Source organism: Mauremys mutica, chromosome 10 (genome assembly GCF_020497125.1).
Source record: "Mauremys mutica isolate MM-2020 ecotype Southern chromosome 10, ASM2049712v1, whole genome shotgun sequence".
Taxonomy (NCBI): Eukaryota; Metazoa; Chordata; order Testudines; family Geoemydidae; genus Mauremys; species Mauremys mutica.
This window is the reverse complement of record NC_059081.1, coordinates 33,287,388-33,304,559: the sequence shown is the minus strand read 5'-3', so window position 1 is coordinate 33,304,559 and position 17,172 is coordinate 33,287,388. Positions and strand designations below refer to the sequence as shown.

Genomic DNA, 17,172 nt, shown 5'->3' with positions numbered 1-17,172 from the left:
CTCAAAGTTCAGACGTTCTCTGACATGCACTGGTAGATCCTATATATTCACTACGTGCTTTTATAATCTTGGCCAGACTCTGTTCTGTCAGTCCCAGAAGATCAAGAAATAAGTAACAATAGCCCCCAAGGCCAGTCACAGCTGTTGATATAAAAATAACTATTAGCTGATCATGACTTCAAATTAACCTTCAGGTTTGCAGGCTAAAAGAAGACTGGTTAGCAGCATCTAGGACAGACAGGGGCAATATAAGAACTAAAAATAAACCAAATTATTGAGCTGTATATTTTCAGCATTCTGATTCAGCTGACACATTGCATTGTTTACAACACTATACAATAACTCTTACACACAAACTACATTTCAAGGCTGTTAGTTTTGGAACACAGGCTGACAAAAACTAGGAAATTCTAAATTAAGGGGGAACATACCTTATGATATGTCTTCCAATTACATGTCACACTAATAATGCTTGTAGTGTGGCATTTATCTGGTTACTGTATTGAACATGTTGTTTATTCATTTCCCCCTTAAACTGTGAATTTTCTTAGTTTCATAGGTTGCTATCCTGATCTAAATGTTGAATTAGTATTGCTCATACAGAAAGTTTTGTTTGTATTACATATTAATTTTTAGTAAGTAACAATGCAATATAATTCCATCTTTTTAACTGTGTAGTTACATAACTGAGTTTCATAATTACTATACATTGTCCTAATTGTATAAATAGTATAAGTGCATGTAATATGATCATTTAAAAGTGTAATTTGTATGATGAGCATGTGGAAAAACAGCTGTGTACGGGAGAGGGCACCCCACAGTGATGATAAAACTAATGAAAATCAATGGGCTTGATTTTCCACCACTGTGTGCCTTGTGTAATCATTCACACCTGTGCAAAATTGCAACCAAATCTCAATGATGCAGTCACTTTGCACAGGGATAAATCACTGCCCCGGTGGCTACTACTGTAGGTTGTAATACTTTGCCCTCATTTTGGTTGTTAGGTTAGTGTGCAGGTGCTGGGTAGTGATGGTGACCTGTGCTGTATAGAAGGTCAGACTGGATGGTCTAGTGGTCCCTTCTGACCTTAAACGATATGACTACAGGAGGTGCAATGTAGTAAAGAATCAAGCACATTGTTTTTAATGGATTTAAGAAAAATGAGGATTTTTCTCTTCAATTTTTTGGCATAGAATAAAGTAAAAAAAAAAGGTCATTCCTTCTGGTGTAAAAACAACACTTGATTCAACCCTCATAAACCTGGTAATCACAGACCCACAGAAATGATGTTTCAAAGACTCCTCCTTCCTTCTAGTCCATCCTCTTTGTGATGGATGAATCCTAAAAGGGATCGGAACTGCTGCAATATTGTATGATGAGATAACAACATACGGTGAAAATGCAGCAATCAGAGAGCCCCGCTGCTTTAAAGCATAGGAACTGAATCTACATGTCCATCCTTAATTTGCCCATGCCTTTCCCCCAGATCCAGCCTTTCCAATCAGGGGATTTCCCAGCCCCCTGCTGCGTTAGTAGGGAGTATCTAGTGTCTTCTGTGAAATGTAATTGTCACCAATCAATCAGTATCTTAAGGGAATGAACAACCTCCTCACTGTAACTGTCCCGAGCTGCATACTGTCTGATCTACTTGAGTGCATAATCAGTGATCTATTCTCTGATGTAGATCTTGAATGCAGTTTGTGCTATTGATAATACTGTATCACCTCCCACAGAGAATCACCCATTTCTCAGTTTTAATATAGGAAGAAACACAGAATGGGTCTACTCACTTCAGTGGGATCTGGAGCAAGCCCATGAACTGTATTGCAGTTTGCTTTGAAGCAATTAGATGATTTAATGCTCCAGTGAAAATGTTGGGGATATGAGAACTGATCTTCTCACTTCAAAACAAAACACAGGGCTCCAGATTCACAAAAGATACTTAAGCACTTTAGGCATCTAAGTCCAACATTTAGGTGCCACTGAGATCCTCAAAACCCCTAACTTCCTTCTAGGCACCTGAAATCCCTTCGTACCTAAATTTTAACTGTAAAAGTCCCCTAGGCTCCTAAATTTCTGCTGTTAGTGACACACACAATGCCTTACTCTAGGCATCTCGTAGCCTACCTAAGCTGCAGTGGGATTCTCCAACCAGGCAGAGATAGGTGTTCCCACACATATCACACCTGAAAGGCCCAGTCTGGGTTCTGAATATGCCTAAAATGACCCATATGAAATCCCATCAGAGAAGGAGACACCGCGCTTGGAACTTTTAGTCCAGTGGTTAGAGCGTTCATCCAGGATGTGGGAGATCCAGGGTCAGTTCCCCCCTCTGTCTGACGGGGGAAAAGGATTTTAACACACACCTCCCACCTTTCAGGAGTGTACGCTAACCACTAAGACCTGGTCTACACTACCCTGTGCCTTATGTCCACCGAACTATGTCAGTGTACACGCTACAGCCTTGCTCCCACCAATGTAAGTGCCTTACTACACCGACATAATAACTCCACCTCCACAAGACGCTTATGTCAGTGCAATCAGGGTGACGCAGTGTCCATGTAAACACTGAATTACTTACATCAGCTGTTGGCTGTCAGCCTGGAGCTGTGAAATTGACAAGAAAGTCCCCCCAGCCAGGCTGCTACCCGCTGCCTGGGCTCCCCACTGGCAGCCTGGCTGCACCGAGGTTCCCGGCTCCCTGCTCCCCACTGGGAGAGATTCCATGTGGCTGCTCTGCTCCCAGTGGAGAGCAGGGAGGTGACAGTCTGTGCAGCTGCCCTGCTCCTTGTGGGAAGTGGGAAAGTGAGATTCCGAGTGGCTGCCCCACTCCCAGTGGCAAGCCTGGAGCTGAGAATGAAGGCACCAGGCTCCCAGTGAGGAGCAGGGAACATTGTGGGGAAGCCAGCAGGGAGCAGGGGGACTGTGGAGCAGGGAGAAGTGAGTGGAGCTGAGAGCAAGGCTCTCAGCTTCCCATATTGCACACTACTGACCGAAGGCAGACATGAACCATCACTGTAATTACTGTGATAGCTGTAAGTTGATCCAATATAGGTCACCTTAAGTTTTTAGTGTACGCATGCCCGAAGATATGGGATATTCAGGAGGGTCTCTTAGTCTCTCCTCTTGAAGTAGTTCCATTGTAGATAAATACTTAAATAGTCATTGGGACAGAGAGAAAGTGAGTGTGAAAATGACTCTGGGTATGTCTACACAGCAATGTAAGCTCAGGTTTGAGTCTGGGCTCAAGTCTAACCTCCCTTGTATCCATGCACCAATTGTGTTAACCTGGGGCTTGAACCTAAGGTCCCAGGACCCTGCAGGGTCCGTCCAAGTGCAAGTTAAGGTGGGACTTAAGATCTGAGCCCTATTGCTTTCCTGTGTGCATGCGTCCCCAGCTTCACTCAGGTCCCAGAAGTCTTCCCAATGTATCCCGGAGTTCCTTGGGGCAACTTTCTTTAGATCTCTCAATGCTGACAGTCTATTGTGCAGTCTGTTGCAAATGGAAGCCACACCTCTGTTTGCAAAGCTCAGATCTGCAGTAACCCATTGTCTGCTGATCACCAGTCTGCAAGCACACTCTCAGAGAGCCTGCAAGGTTTTCAGTGGAAACTGATCAAAAGAAGCTTTTTGCAAAGATTGCTGCTTCCTGGTCACAAAAGCACAGACAGATTTTGGTGCACGCTGCCTGGGTGCCCCTGCAAATGCAGAGTGGGGACTAAGCAGCTACCCTGTAGGGAGTGGGAGCAGCAGAGCTCTCAGCTCAGCGTGGCTGGTAGAGCGATGACCCCCAACACCCGGGGCAGTTGCTTGGTCCCCTCTCTGTTCTCTGGGCCACCTCTTCTCCCCTGGCCCCCCTGGGGCTGCATATGCAGAGGTGCCCGGGCAGCATGCACTGTGAGGGCAGTGAGGGGGAGCCAGCCCCAAAGCTTCCCCACAGCCTCCCAGGGATCCCTTATCCTGCCTCCTGGGGTGCAGGGATAAGGGATCCCCAGGGGGTGCTGGAGCACACTGCAGCCCAAGCCCTGGGAATGCAGTTCACTCTGCCACAGCAGGGAGCAGCCAGGCTGTGGGGGGGGGGGGGTGTTTCCTCTGAAACCTACATTTTATGTCAAATTTCAAAACAAATCAGAAAAAAATAAGTAAAAACCCAACCAAACAAAAACACCTGCATTGAACATCCCAGTTTAAAAATTAAGAATTGCAACATTTCATTTTTATAGTTTGATGGCCCTGGAGACTGATGTCCTAATTATCCTCAGAACAGGTGCACATGCCATTTTCCTGCCACAGTGACTCAGCCTAGAGCTGGGGAGCTCAATTCTCAGATTAGCTAGTAGTTGGTTATAAAGCCTATCTCCCACTTAGGACATACTCCTTTAATCAGCATCTGCTATTGAATAGGCAAAGAAGTGTCTTTTGTAGATCCCATTCTTAAGCACTTATCTCTCCTCTCCTCAATCATTGTATAGGGAGTCTGGGCACCTCACTCAGGTTTAGTGGATTTCAGTCATTCTATATAGCTAGATCCCTTTATGGATCCAGGCCAGTATCACTAGTGCTGTGCAAACACTACAACTTTGCAGTACTGTAAAGGGGGCATATATTTACTCTGTTCAGGGAACCACCTTCTCCATATAAAGGGATACTGACTTGTTTAGCTGATCTATCAGGTTAGCACCACTTATTGCAAGGAATGAGAGTTTTCACTGTTTAGTACTAGCAAATGCATGAGCTGGAAGGTCAGTGGGCAAAAGTTTAATTGTTTACTGAAAGGGCTGAGTTCCTACTTACTGCTGGTGAGAAAAAGCTGAGAGCATGCCAAATGGACAAGATAAAAGTTCCAGAGATCTGCAGATGGAACAGGTGATGGCATTTGGAACTAATGGTAACTGAGAGCCAATTATTGTCAACTGGTCTGAAGCACATAAAAGGAGAAGCTGGGCTAACCCCTGAGAACATTTTCCTTTAGTCTAGCTAGTGGGTAGGAGTAAATGTGGTGGGCTGATCCTGATAACCTAGGAGACTATTTTCTGTTTGTTTATTTTTTTATTGAGTCTAAGGTCTGAAGTAGTAGGAAAGGGCAAGAACTGGCCAACATTGTTGTCAAAATGTCTAGTGTGAAGGCCTTCGGATTTCTTTCTTTTGTATCTCTTCCATTGGAGTAAACCAGAGCAAACAGTACATAGCCCTTGACTATGTATATCTCACTTGTCAGGAAGTGGTAAATCCCAGCCTTATACAGCTGGCAGGAGTTTTAAGGGATTGGGAGACTGGGGCTCCAAGGAGCATTTTTCTTTTTTTTTAAAGAAAGAAAGGGAAAGTAACTTTAAAAAAACTTTATTCAAACATGTCAATGAAAAGCAAAAAGGGGGGGAGGGATCACAGATTATATGAATCTACCAATTATTTTAAAAGTATAATTAAATCTTAGGGGTTCACTCAAGAAACACTTATGGGTATTTACTGTGATTTGTGGAAAGAGGCAGCTGTCTCAGGAAGCTAATTAATGAACAGAAGCCTGGACCTCAAATCTCTGTAAAATTAATTTAGGATGTGTAGAATAAAGGTAAGGTGCTTTTTCTACAAAGCTAGGTGATGTACAGTATTTATGCAAATCCAGTTAGCTACAATTTATATGAAGACTTAGTGCAAGACTAGTAATCCTGGGACAACTGTTAGAGCTTCCTCTTTCCAAGATCAAAGGGGCCTTGGATTAGGTATTGTTTTGCAGTCTAGTCTACCTCTCTTAGACATCTGAATAAATCTTCAGTGTGATACAGGGCTGAATCTGTCTCTAAGATACACTATACCTTCAGGTATAAGACTTTATTCAATGAATTGCCAATTTGACATAAAATCAAAGTTGGCATTTTTTTCAGAGGAGAAGAAAGACTTGGGCAAACTCCACTCCTTTCAGTTGATATGTTAGAAACTTACACTTCTTTGTGGTGACTTCTAGATATGTTTGTATTGCAAGAAGTGCAGTGTTCAGAAGAACCTGCTCTGATCGCTGATCTCAAGAAATGAAAGAGTCCTTGATGGCAAGGAAATAGAACATTGTTATTTACTTCTGAATTTCCTGCCTTTCTGCTCTGAAATTCAAGCACTTGTAGCCTGTCAATATGGTCCATTTTCAAAATAAGTTGAGTATATAGAATCAGAGATATGTAGAATTGGAAGGGTCCTTGAGGTCCTTCAGACCAGTGTATCTCAGCCTTTTTTGAAATCAGGAACCAGCTTCCTGTCTTCCTAAACTGTGCAGGGAGCTTTCAGAGACTGGCTCCAGTCATGGATCAGTTGTTAACCACTGATCTAGACCCATCCGCCCACATATAAACAGAAAATAGAGAAGAAGCTTTTTGGAATCACATTCTCTTAATATTGAAGTTACCCATTATTTCAGATAAAGGAAAGATTGTACAAGTTCTTCTCTCATATATTCATACAACTTTTGGAAGTTCAGAGGGTTTGATTTTCATTGGGGTTGCCAGGGTGTAAGTAAGGGAAGAGTATAACCTGGTGAGCTTAAGTAAATCACCTCTCTCTGGCTTAGTCTGTAAGGCTTTCAGTTAGCACCTAGGTTTTGGAACAGAGCAGTAGATGTATTAATCTGTTTTCTGTGGCTAATGTAGAAACCATTAGAGACCAGTTGATTTGGTCTAATAGACTCTTTTTTGCTAAGAGAGCATGCTCCCTCCTAGGGCTGTGGTTGCAGCCTGAAAGAGAAGCTTTTTATAGGGCAATAATTTCCCACATATCTTGTAGGGTCTATTACATCTGTTATACCTTCTGCAGCACCAGGTAAGCCCAGGAAGCCATGATGATCCATGATTTATTCCAAAGATTTAAAAAAAAGTAGCCTGTATTATAGCTAGAAACCCAGGCAAACACTAGCAGAAGAAGAGTGTACAAGCAAAGGGCCTACCCCAGCTAAAGAGTTGCATATTTTTATAGACTGAGCTACAATCTAGGAACACTGTACATATCTGTTGTTTGCTTTTAATGCTCTGCAGCCATACATCTGATCAGCTACAGAACCTAAAAGATTCTCCTCTCCTTGGAAAATGTCCCTAAATATAGGGCTGAGTTTTCACATGTGTTTGAGCTCCATTCAGCACAAGAGTAGGGGTGGGCCCATCAAGGAGCCACTTATGCTTATTGATCCAGCGCAGCTGCAGCGTTAGAGTAGCTTACGCCAGCGGAGAATCAGCACAACAGAGTTCTACCACATTCCTGTAGTGTTCCCTTACTCCCCAGGTTCCCTCATGCCACAGGAACTGCCAGTCATTAACTTTATGCTAGTGACAAGTTCCCCCTCTGTAATTCTCCACTGTCTGTTTCCTAATGGAAATCTCCATTGTGAGCTGTCTGAGCAGTACAAAGTATACAGATCATACTAGAAAATCTAGGCCATATTTTTTTTATTTTAGCATAAAACTGAAGACCAAATAAATGCATTGTAGGAGGGATTCCTAAATGTCTTTTCACCCCTCACTGGATGCATGAAACTTTTTCAGTGTTGTCAATGTGTGTTCTGCATGCATAGGCCCAAAGCATTACCATAACAATTTAACTATCTTTACCCTATGTATTGCATATTTCCTTTTGCATTTCATTTTTATACTCCATTTTAATCACAACTGAATCATTTTTTTTTTCATCGAGCAAACCAGTTTTAAATGGACCGTAATAAATATAGGATTTTCATAAATGGCCAAATACTTTAAAATAGCTAGCCTGGAGATAATACCAACAAGTGCGGGAGATCTTCTTTCCACTGACAGGTCATCAACTAATGATTGGAACTACATTTTGAGTGACTAAAAATGATAATAATTGAAGCCCTTGTTGCAGATGTGGTACTTAATGGCTAGCTGGCTGATTTATAAATGCTTGTTAACAGCTTAGAGGTTTTGTGGTGGATAGAACAATCAATAATGTGCTAATTCTTTCCCAATTTGTAGCCTAAAGTTTTTAAAGCATTTGCTTGAAAGGCTCCTTTAGCTCAATTCATAAAGAATTGAGTGATATGTCTCTCAATGCTTTTTCTGTCATTAGCACTTGCTAAAAATAGAACAGTAGTTAACATCACCTTCACTGATAATCCACAAATTACTATGGTGAGATTTAAATTTCACTACAGTACATTCAATAAATCTATCTGCTTATAGGTGTTGCTCTGTTGATGTATTACACACTGACATGAAAGTAATTGCAGACTGGCTGGCAGGAAAAGACTCCTAAGGCTTAAGATCTAAATGTTCCATTTTAGAAATAATGCCCAGAACAGCTTTATAACTCTGTTCAAATGGAGGATGAAAGTACTTGGATGAGAAGGCCTGTTTATGTCTGTTTTCCAGTGCAGTATATTTTTGGATGAATTCTCTGATCTCGTGATTCCATTTCTGGGGATTTCAATGTTCATAGATACCAACATATCTACTATGCAAACACCAGCAATATCCAGCTGGTTCTTTGTCACCCATGGGAAATTTTCTCAGTCAGAGAGCCCAATAATTGTTTAGTACAGCTGCTGTAATTTCAAGGCACTAACCCATCTGCAGTAACGGTATGCATACAGCAGATGAGTCATGTTGCATACACATGCGTGGTAGGTGTGGGTTTCAAGCTTGGGCTCAGATTTTAAATTTGCTCTCTGCTTCATCATATATTTTTGGGGGGATGATGTAACAGATTATTATTTAGGAATCTAAATACCAGACATTAAATGCACTTTAATAAAAGCGTATTTTAAAAAAAAAGGCTTGGAGTGTGGAGGATGAAGAAATAGAAATAGATTCTCTATTGTACCAAAACACTGAAATAAGAACTTAGATTACTCTGAGATAGACATACAGGTAAAATCTCACCTGCTGCTCACATCTACCCACATGTATCCCCTTTTACCAGTGTACCTTTCAACCCATAAAGCTGTAGCTTTGTTCTGAAAGTCACAGTATGTTTAAGCATGAGGGTACAGAATAGTGCAGAACAAAGGGTTGCCAAGTAGGATTGGCAGGTGTGGAGGTAATAAAATATCCACCTAGTACTTGTGAATCACCACTGAAAGCTCAGACAAATGATTACAAACTATTTGTATTTGAAGCAGTAATACATCTTAGAATGTGGACTCAGAAGTTCGAATTAGTGTATTTAGTATGGATACACAAATTCGACTTCATAAGGTCGAATCCACAAATTCGAATTAAGTAGATTCGAAATAGTCCTGTAGTGTAGACAAGGCCTTAGACCAAATGCTACTTTCACTTCCACTGAGTAAATCTGGAGTGAAGCAATGGAGTCCGAATGTATGACAGGTTAAAATCAGCTTCCATGTCTATTCTTTTTGGGTTGGCAAATAGCAATTTAGCATAGATTTTGTTGTAACTTATATGGTGCAATTTCTCTATCAATTGGCCTTTTTTTCCCTCTGTTCCATATCAATTTTTGTTAAAGATCTACCCAGCTCTGTCATTGCACAGTGTTCTGACTACTGCGTATGGTCCTGTCCAATTAACTTAAATATATGCCATTTAGAAATGTTTAACTCTTACTAGGAGTTGGAGAGCATTAGCTAGCCAATAATCAAATGCTTTTCAGTTAAGATAAACAGGAGTGATTATTATCAGGCAGCCAGGCTTAGTAAAGATGATAGACTGCAGCCCTATGTCTTACTCACTAAGTAATTAATCATACTGACGGGGTTGTAATAAATCAAAAAGGTGACAATTCATGTTCTGAACTTTCTAACCCAAAACAGGTCTAATACAAGGATTGTAATGTTGCTTAAAAATTCAGCGACACAAACTAAAGCTAACATGGAACATCAATGAAATGGTATGCATGTTTATGATATGCATAACTGTTAACCCAAGATCAGATAAAATAAGAATCGACCCAACAGTTAGTACATACTTAACCTTTTTTAGGTTCATAAAAGTCTGATTTATATTTGGTTCTTTGCCTTAGCACATAACTCATTACCTCCCAAATTTCAGCTTAGGCCAGAAAATAAATTACTGAAAAATAACCAAAAAGCCTGTTCTTGTGGTATTCCCAGCGTAACTGAAAATTTGAGTGCTGGATAGTCACAAAACATTGATTTCATGAGATACTGTAGCAGTCTGACCTCTAGAATAAAAGAGATTCAAACATGTTCATATAAGCATTGTGTCTTTTAGGTTCACCATCCATAGTGTGCCATTCGTCATCTGGTGAATATGCAGGTATATTCAAAGAAGAACACTGTGCTATTTCTGGTCCTGCACACAAAGAAATATTGAGCTCATTGTTTAATGCTTTACTGAGAAATGTTTTTACCTAACCTCCTGTATCTGAAGTCCCAAATGGGAAGCATACAGGCGGATATGCAAAGAGGTCACATTTTATTGTGGCACTAGATTTGTTGTTGCAATCATTCCATTAGAAAGCTTAACATTAAAAAGTAATATTAGCTTTCAATATTAGTAATAATATTTCAATATTAGCTTACAATACCTCAGATGCATTTCACAATCTCCGATAGCAGAATATAAATGTGAGCACTAGATATAAATACGCAACATTCTGCTGTATAGTTCTAATGTAGGAGAACAGATAAAAAGGGGTAAATCAGACAGGTATTGATAAATCCTCAGTAGTGGTATTTTCTGACCGGGAAGCTGTGCTTTAATGGCCAGCCTTTGAAAAAACAAATAAATTAGGTTTGTGCTGACATTTAAAGGCAGTACAATACATTTTCTGGAGCATTACAATCAAAAAGGAGTTCAGCTATTTATCATTTCAGAATTGGGGTAGCCTTATTAGTCATCCATGTCAAGAAAGAAGATATCAAGGCAATTGAAATATGGTCATTGAAAGCTCATAATAATCACAAACTAAATCAGAAGTTCCTGAGGACATTGGTAATGCTTGTCATCAGGGGGCAAATGTTGGCTTAATTGTCATTTGTTCAGTGGCACTTGTGTAATACAGTATATTTTCAGATAGTGATTTCTGAATTCAGTCATTTCCTAAGGATGCTCAGGCGGTACTGGCTTCACAGTGATGTTATGAATAGACACAAAAAGGGAAGAAATTGTCCTTGTTAGACATAGTTTGATAGCTGTAATGGAGATAAAACACAGGAGAACTGAAAACTGAGAGAAGTATCTCATGTGAGGAGAGAGACCTACGGTACTCAGAGATCATGCACCTAATGCAGCGGTTCTCAAACTGTGGGTTGCCAGTTCATTTTAATGGGGTCACCTGGCAGGGCCAACATTTAAGGGGTGGCAAGCAAGGCAGCTGCCCAGGATCTCACACCACAGGAGGCCATGCAAAGGTAAGTTGCTCAAACTTTGGCTTCAGCCATATGTGGCAGGGCCAGGGTTAGACTCACCATGGCCCAGGGCAGAAATTCTTAAATGTCTGGGAGTATCCACTAGATAAGTGTACGGTGCAGGTAATTCCATACTAATTTCAGTGTATACCTGGGGGGGCCTTTCAGTCCTCTCCTTTACCCATCCTGGTCCCCAGCCAACCCGCTGCTGGGACCTCACCATTCCCCCCTCAAATAAGGTTTGGGGGGGCTATAAAGGAGAAGGGGTTTGGCTCCCTGCAGTACCAGTCATAGGAGCCCTAACCCCTCCCACACCCCGTTTCTGCTCCTTTAAAGAATACCTCCTTTAAATCCTTTACCAATCCATTTTATCTGGATCACCACATCCCTTCACTACAGAGTATCTGCACTGGACATCCGCCCCAAGTGTATATAATGAGTTGTAACATCATTGCCTAACTCCTGTTCCATGTTCTCCCTGAACTAAATCCCCCGCAGCTGTTATGGGGAAGGTGGGGGAAAAAACCACTTCACCTTGGCCAATCTGGCCGTGAAGGAAAAACTCCTTCCCAGTCTCTTCCCTCCTGCCCCCTGCTGCCGAGAAAGGAGCAACTAGCGCAATGCCCACTGGATCCTGACAAAATCCGGTATTTTGCCACTTCCGTGGGTGGGTGGATGTGTGCTGCCCCACCTGATCCAGGCAAAAGAGGGCTTTTCCTGCACCAGCATGGACCTATATAGTAGCTCTTCTCTTCTGGTCACTGGGGGGGAGATGGGTCAGTGACCACACTCTAGGGTGAGCATATTTCCCTAAACTGAAACCGGCACACCAGGTAAGTGGCGACACTAGGTGGCCTGAGCCTCACCGATCACCCGTGCCCTAGTTATCCTTTCTTTATGAAAATGGGAAGGAAACCAAATATAGAAAAGAATCCAACTGGTCAGTGTTTTTGACAAGATTTCCTGAATCTTAGTATTTCCCTGGAACGACTTTCACACAGCAGTATGGAATCTATGGACATAACCTGCCTGGCATAAGTCAACTACACAGTATCAGTAGAAAACTGACTGGCACGCTACACAACATCCTAGCGTGTCTCCTTGACTCTTCACCAGGAGACCCCACCCAGGAGCAGGATCTCCTTGGGAAGCCCAACACTAGAACTGCCAAGACAGGCATGAGAATTCCCCAAAAAGTGGAAGATCATCTTTGGGGAGCCCAGTACTGGGACTTCCTCCTCCAGTAATTAAATCATGTTTTAAACAGTAAAAGCTGACAGGACCATTTTTTCATTTTATTTTGGAAACCCCCGCTGTTATGGTACCCTAGGTAGCTGTCCACTTCGTTTTTGCTTAATGGCCTTGCTATCACGCCCAGTCCTCCATTGCCTTCAAATATATTCTTTTTTTTTTCTTCACTAGCAGAGGAACTACTGTGTTAATCTCAGAGAGACTAAAAACAGAACTACAGAAAGGCGGCAGAGAAGGGCTTTAAGCTCTGGGATAAACTCACTTTTTAGAGATGTTATTGGATCCTGACTGCTCACTCATTGTGGAATGTCAACTGCAGATTTGCTGCACTGCTGTAAATATATTCCATCTTGACAGTTGCTATTACCCCAGACTGAACATATAAGGGGGAGATACCTCAGAAAGAGGTAGGTAGACAGTATATCATTAATCCTACCAAGTCTAAATACTTGAAACAAGATTCTCAGCTGATGTAAATTTCCATAGCTCCATTTGAGTCAATGAAGCTACGCAGTTTACCCGAGCTGAGGATTTGGTTTTCATCAGCAATAAATGGCATAAGCTGACATGAAAAAAATTCAGAACGAGGCTGTGATGAAGCAGAGAAACTGTCAGCAAGCACAGCAGGGGTTAAAGAGAGACTTTGGGCCCAGCTAGCCCCACCTTGTTATGCCTGCAGCCAAGGCCAGGCTTGGAGAGAGGAGAAAAGGAGGGAGCCTGGCTCAAGTTGTGGCTGACTGGTGAAGGGGAAGGAAATAGCTGCTTTCCTAACTGAGGGGAAGGATCACTAACCTGCCTGCCAAGATAGCCACCTGGGAGGAAGCCATGGGAGACTGTGGAAGAGACCTAGGAGCCTCCAGCCTTGGAGGTAACTGAGTGGGTGAAGCCCAGGAACATTGTAGAGTTTGGCCTCACCAGCTTGGGGGTGCCCTGCCTGAAGGAGCCTGGACCCATGACTAGATGCCCCTATAAAAGGCAGCACATTGCCCAACTAAATTGGACTAGAGGGGCCATACCCAAACTGAACAGAAACTGGTGAGAAGTAGCCTAGGGCAGCGGGTTTAGACTCTATGCCAGGAGGGCTGCTCCTTTTCAGGGGCTTACAGTCACAGAGCCCTTGGCTGGGACATTGTGGAAAGGGAGGGTCCAGGTCCCTCTAACACCCCCCACCCTTAAAGACTGGGTCACCCACCCAAGCAAGGAGCTGGAGGCCTTTCCACTCTGGGGGAAATACTTCTACTGTGGATGCTCAAAGTCTAGCAAAAGGTATCTTTCCAAAGCAAAAAGATACTTTGCAGCTAATAGAGCTGGTTAATTGTCAGCTGAAATTGTGGGTAGATTTTATTACCATTTCTGTCTGTCATTTCTTCCTTGTTATCCCCAGCAACCCACAAAGTGAAATGATATTTTCTTCAAAGTTTCATAATGACAAGTATAAAATAATTTTTAAAGGACATCTCATTTCAATTTAAGTTGTGGCTTTAATTAATTAGACTTGTGTCCTATTTTGGGGGCAGTTCTGAGACCTATGTTGTACAAGAGATCAGACTAGATGATTACAATAGTCCCTTCTCACCTTGGATTCTATGAATAAGTAGCTAGGAAAGTGCCAATTATGGTGTGCTGAGTCTTCACAGAGACCTTTGAAACTCTATAGACACTTGTTCTGGGCAAAAATACCTCTTGATCTCAGTTGGTGCAGGATTGGCACTCATGGTGTAAAGCAGCATTCTCAAAGCATTTTCATATCCAACTAATCAATTTTTATTTCTTTACATCCTGATCCATTGTCTCAGAGTCCAAAAAAATGTGGTCACCAGACATTTATTAAAGATCTTTTGCTATGTAGTGGAGTTCATTGTTAGTATTTTAGTGTAAAGAAAATGTGCTTACAGCCACTGAATGCAGTGAATCTTTGGGCAGCAGGGAAAAGAGGATGGGGCTCCTTTAAAGGTCCTTACTGCATTTGGGTTATAAGGAGGGATGCACATACTTGAGCAGAGCCAAGGGGCAACAGAAAGTGGCTAGTCCAGTTGGGGGCACTGACCCATCGTGCACTTTGGGGAGGAAAAGGTATTTGTACCTTAAGCATTCCACAAGAAACTCATTCTTGAGAGGGCTTCAGTAGCTGGAGCTGTCCATCCATTTAGCCAAAGAATAAATACAGACTGGACAAAGCAGTGCCTCCACTTTAGAGGGATGGCATGTAGAAGAAAGAAGATAAATTAGTCTTAATTCTTAGTCACAGTCTACTGATACTATCAATACAGATGCTGGTAGTGGGTGAACACCTGTCCATTTTGACTTGTTTGAGAAGACAAGATACCTATATGGCCATCAAACAAAAAATCAGATAACAAATTTCAGGCAATAATCAATGTTGTTCTGATAGCAGTGTAAAGTTTTATATTACATTATCTATTAATCACACAAATCATCCAATCACCCTGAGTCTAAGAAATTTTATGTGAAAACACTCGATCTGTTTCTGATCTCACGTCACTTGTACACTACAATTACTTTACTGTGCCTGATTCTGCTCTCATACTTTTCAGTTCCACTGAAGTCAATAGAAATAAACCAGTGTAAGTGAAAAGCAAATCAGACCCTGACTTCAGTGGAGAGTTACTCCTGATTTACACTAGCGTAGGAGAAAAAAGAATAGAGCTCAGTTGTTTCTCCAGCAATACAGCACCTTGGTTGGAATTTTCATATAGCTGATAGAAAATTGTGAAGAGAGCTTTATTCTCAATGTCAATTAAAGAAATGGATTAATTTCAAACTCTACCAGGAGGACTGTGTTATTTATAAAGTGCATAGCAATTTCTCCTCCCCTCACTTCCCCCCTCACCCCATACACAAATACACATTGTTCTCTAATACTAGGAAAACAGCTGATTTATTCTTGTCTCGACTCATGCTGTGGGGGGGCTGAAAGGGTGAAGACTGCCTCAGATGCTGTACAATATGTCTGATTCAGTTTGCTATTGACTAATGTCTCTAGTGCATAAAAATACAACTAGTCCCATTAGTTAAGTGCAATTCCCAGCTAAAAAATAAATAATACATGAATGTCCTCCACCATCACCTCAGCATGGTGTTTAGTGGTTGCTTAAAGGTACCATATAATCTTGTGGATGACTTAATCGTTCCCTGCTTCACTTTTCAAAGGAGAAGAGTGGTTATTAACCCTAGTGTTCTCACAACATTTTCACAGTAGATCTTTCTTGAACAGCTAGTGCTGCTTAGGTGGCTAAAGAAAGGATCTGAGTGTTATAAAACACTTGCTGCTGGAAAATTAAACAAAAATAGATGAGCTAATAAGGATTTTAAAAAGATTATAGTGGGAGAGGGTGTCTCACTTTGATCTTGTACCAGCTAAAATCTCAAATCTTGAATAGCTAATCAAAAAGAAATGAAAGCACACAATGATTATCACACAGGGTATTACTTTTTCCCCTAAGATTTCATTCTAGGCAGCTTTTTTCATTTTTAATACATATCTTTTTAATATGTACCTTTTTAAAAGATTTGGTACTAGGCAAATTGGTTGAAACTATAGTAAAGAACGGAATTATCAGATGGCTTTTGTAACAGGAAATCATGCCTCACAAATCTACTAGAATTCTTTGAGGGGATCAATAAGAATGTGGACAAGGGTGTACAAGGATGATCCAGTGGATATAGTGTACTTAGATTTTCAGAAAGCCTTTGACAAGGTCCCTCACCATGACTCTTAAGCAAAGTAAACTACCACGGGATAAGAGGGAAGGTCTTTTCCTGGATCAGTGACTGCTTAAAGGATAGGAAATAAAGGGTAGGAATACATGGTCAGGTCTCACAATGGAGAGAGGCAAAGAGGTTATCTCCCAAGGATCTGTACTTGGACCTGTACTGTTCAACATATGCATAAATGATCTGAAAAAAGGGAAGTGAAAAAATTTGCAGATGATACAAAACTATTCCAGATAGTTAAGTCCAAAGCAGACTATGAAGAGTTACGAAGGGATTTCACAAAACTGGGTGACTGGGCAACAAAATGGCAGATGAAATTTAGTGTTGATAAATGCAAAGTAATGCACGTTGGAAAACATAATCCCAAATATACATATAAATGATGGGGTTTAAATTAGCTGTTACCACTCAAGAAAGAGACCTTGGAGTCAGAGTTCTCTGAAAACATCCATTCAATATGCAGCATCAGTCAAAAAAACAGAATATTGGGAATAATTAAGAAAGGGATAGATATTGTTGCCTCCATGGTACGCCCACATTCTGAATACTGTGTGCAGATGTGGTTGCCCCATCTCAAAAAAGCTGTATTGAAATTGGGAAAAGTACAGAAAAGAGCAACAAAAATGATTAGGGTGTGGAACAGGTTCCATATGAGGAGAGATTAATAAAACTGGGACTTTTTAGCTTGGAAAAGAGATGGCTAAGCAGGGATATGATAGAAGTCTATAAAATCATGGCTAGTGTAGAGAAAGTAAACAAAGAAGTGTTGTTTACTCCTCATACAAGAACTAGGGATCACCAAATGAAATTAAGAGGCCGCAGGTTTAAAACAAAGGAAAGTATTTCTTCACACAATGCAC

At 41.4% G+C, this 17,172-nt stretch overlaps 1 protein-coding gene across 1 annotated transcript in view; it reads left to right on the top strand.

Annotated features, from left to right (window-relative positions):
• The window catches only part of KCNH7 (potassium voltage-gated channel subfamily H member 7), a 317,537-nt gene that overhangs the window by 234,237 nt on the left and 66,128 nt on the right, over positions 1–17,172 (top strand). The gene's annotated exons all lie outside the window — the stretch shown is intronic.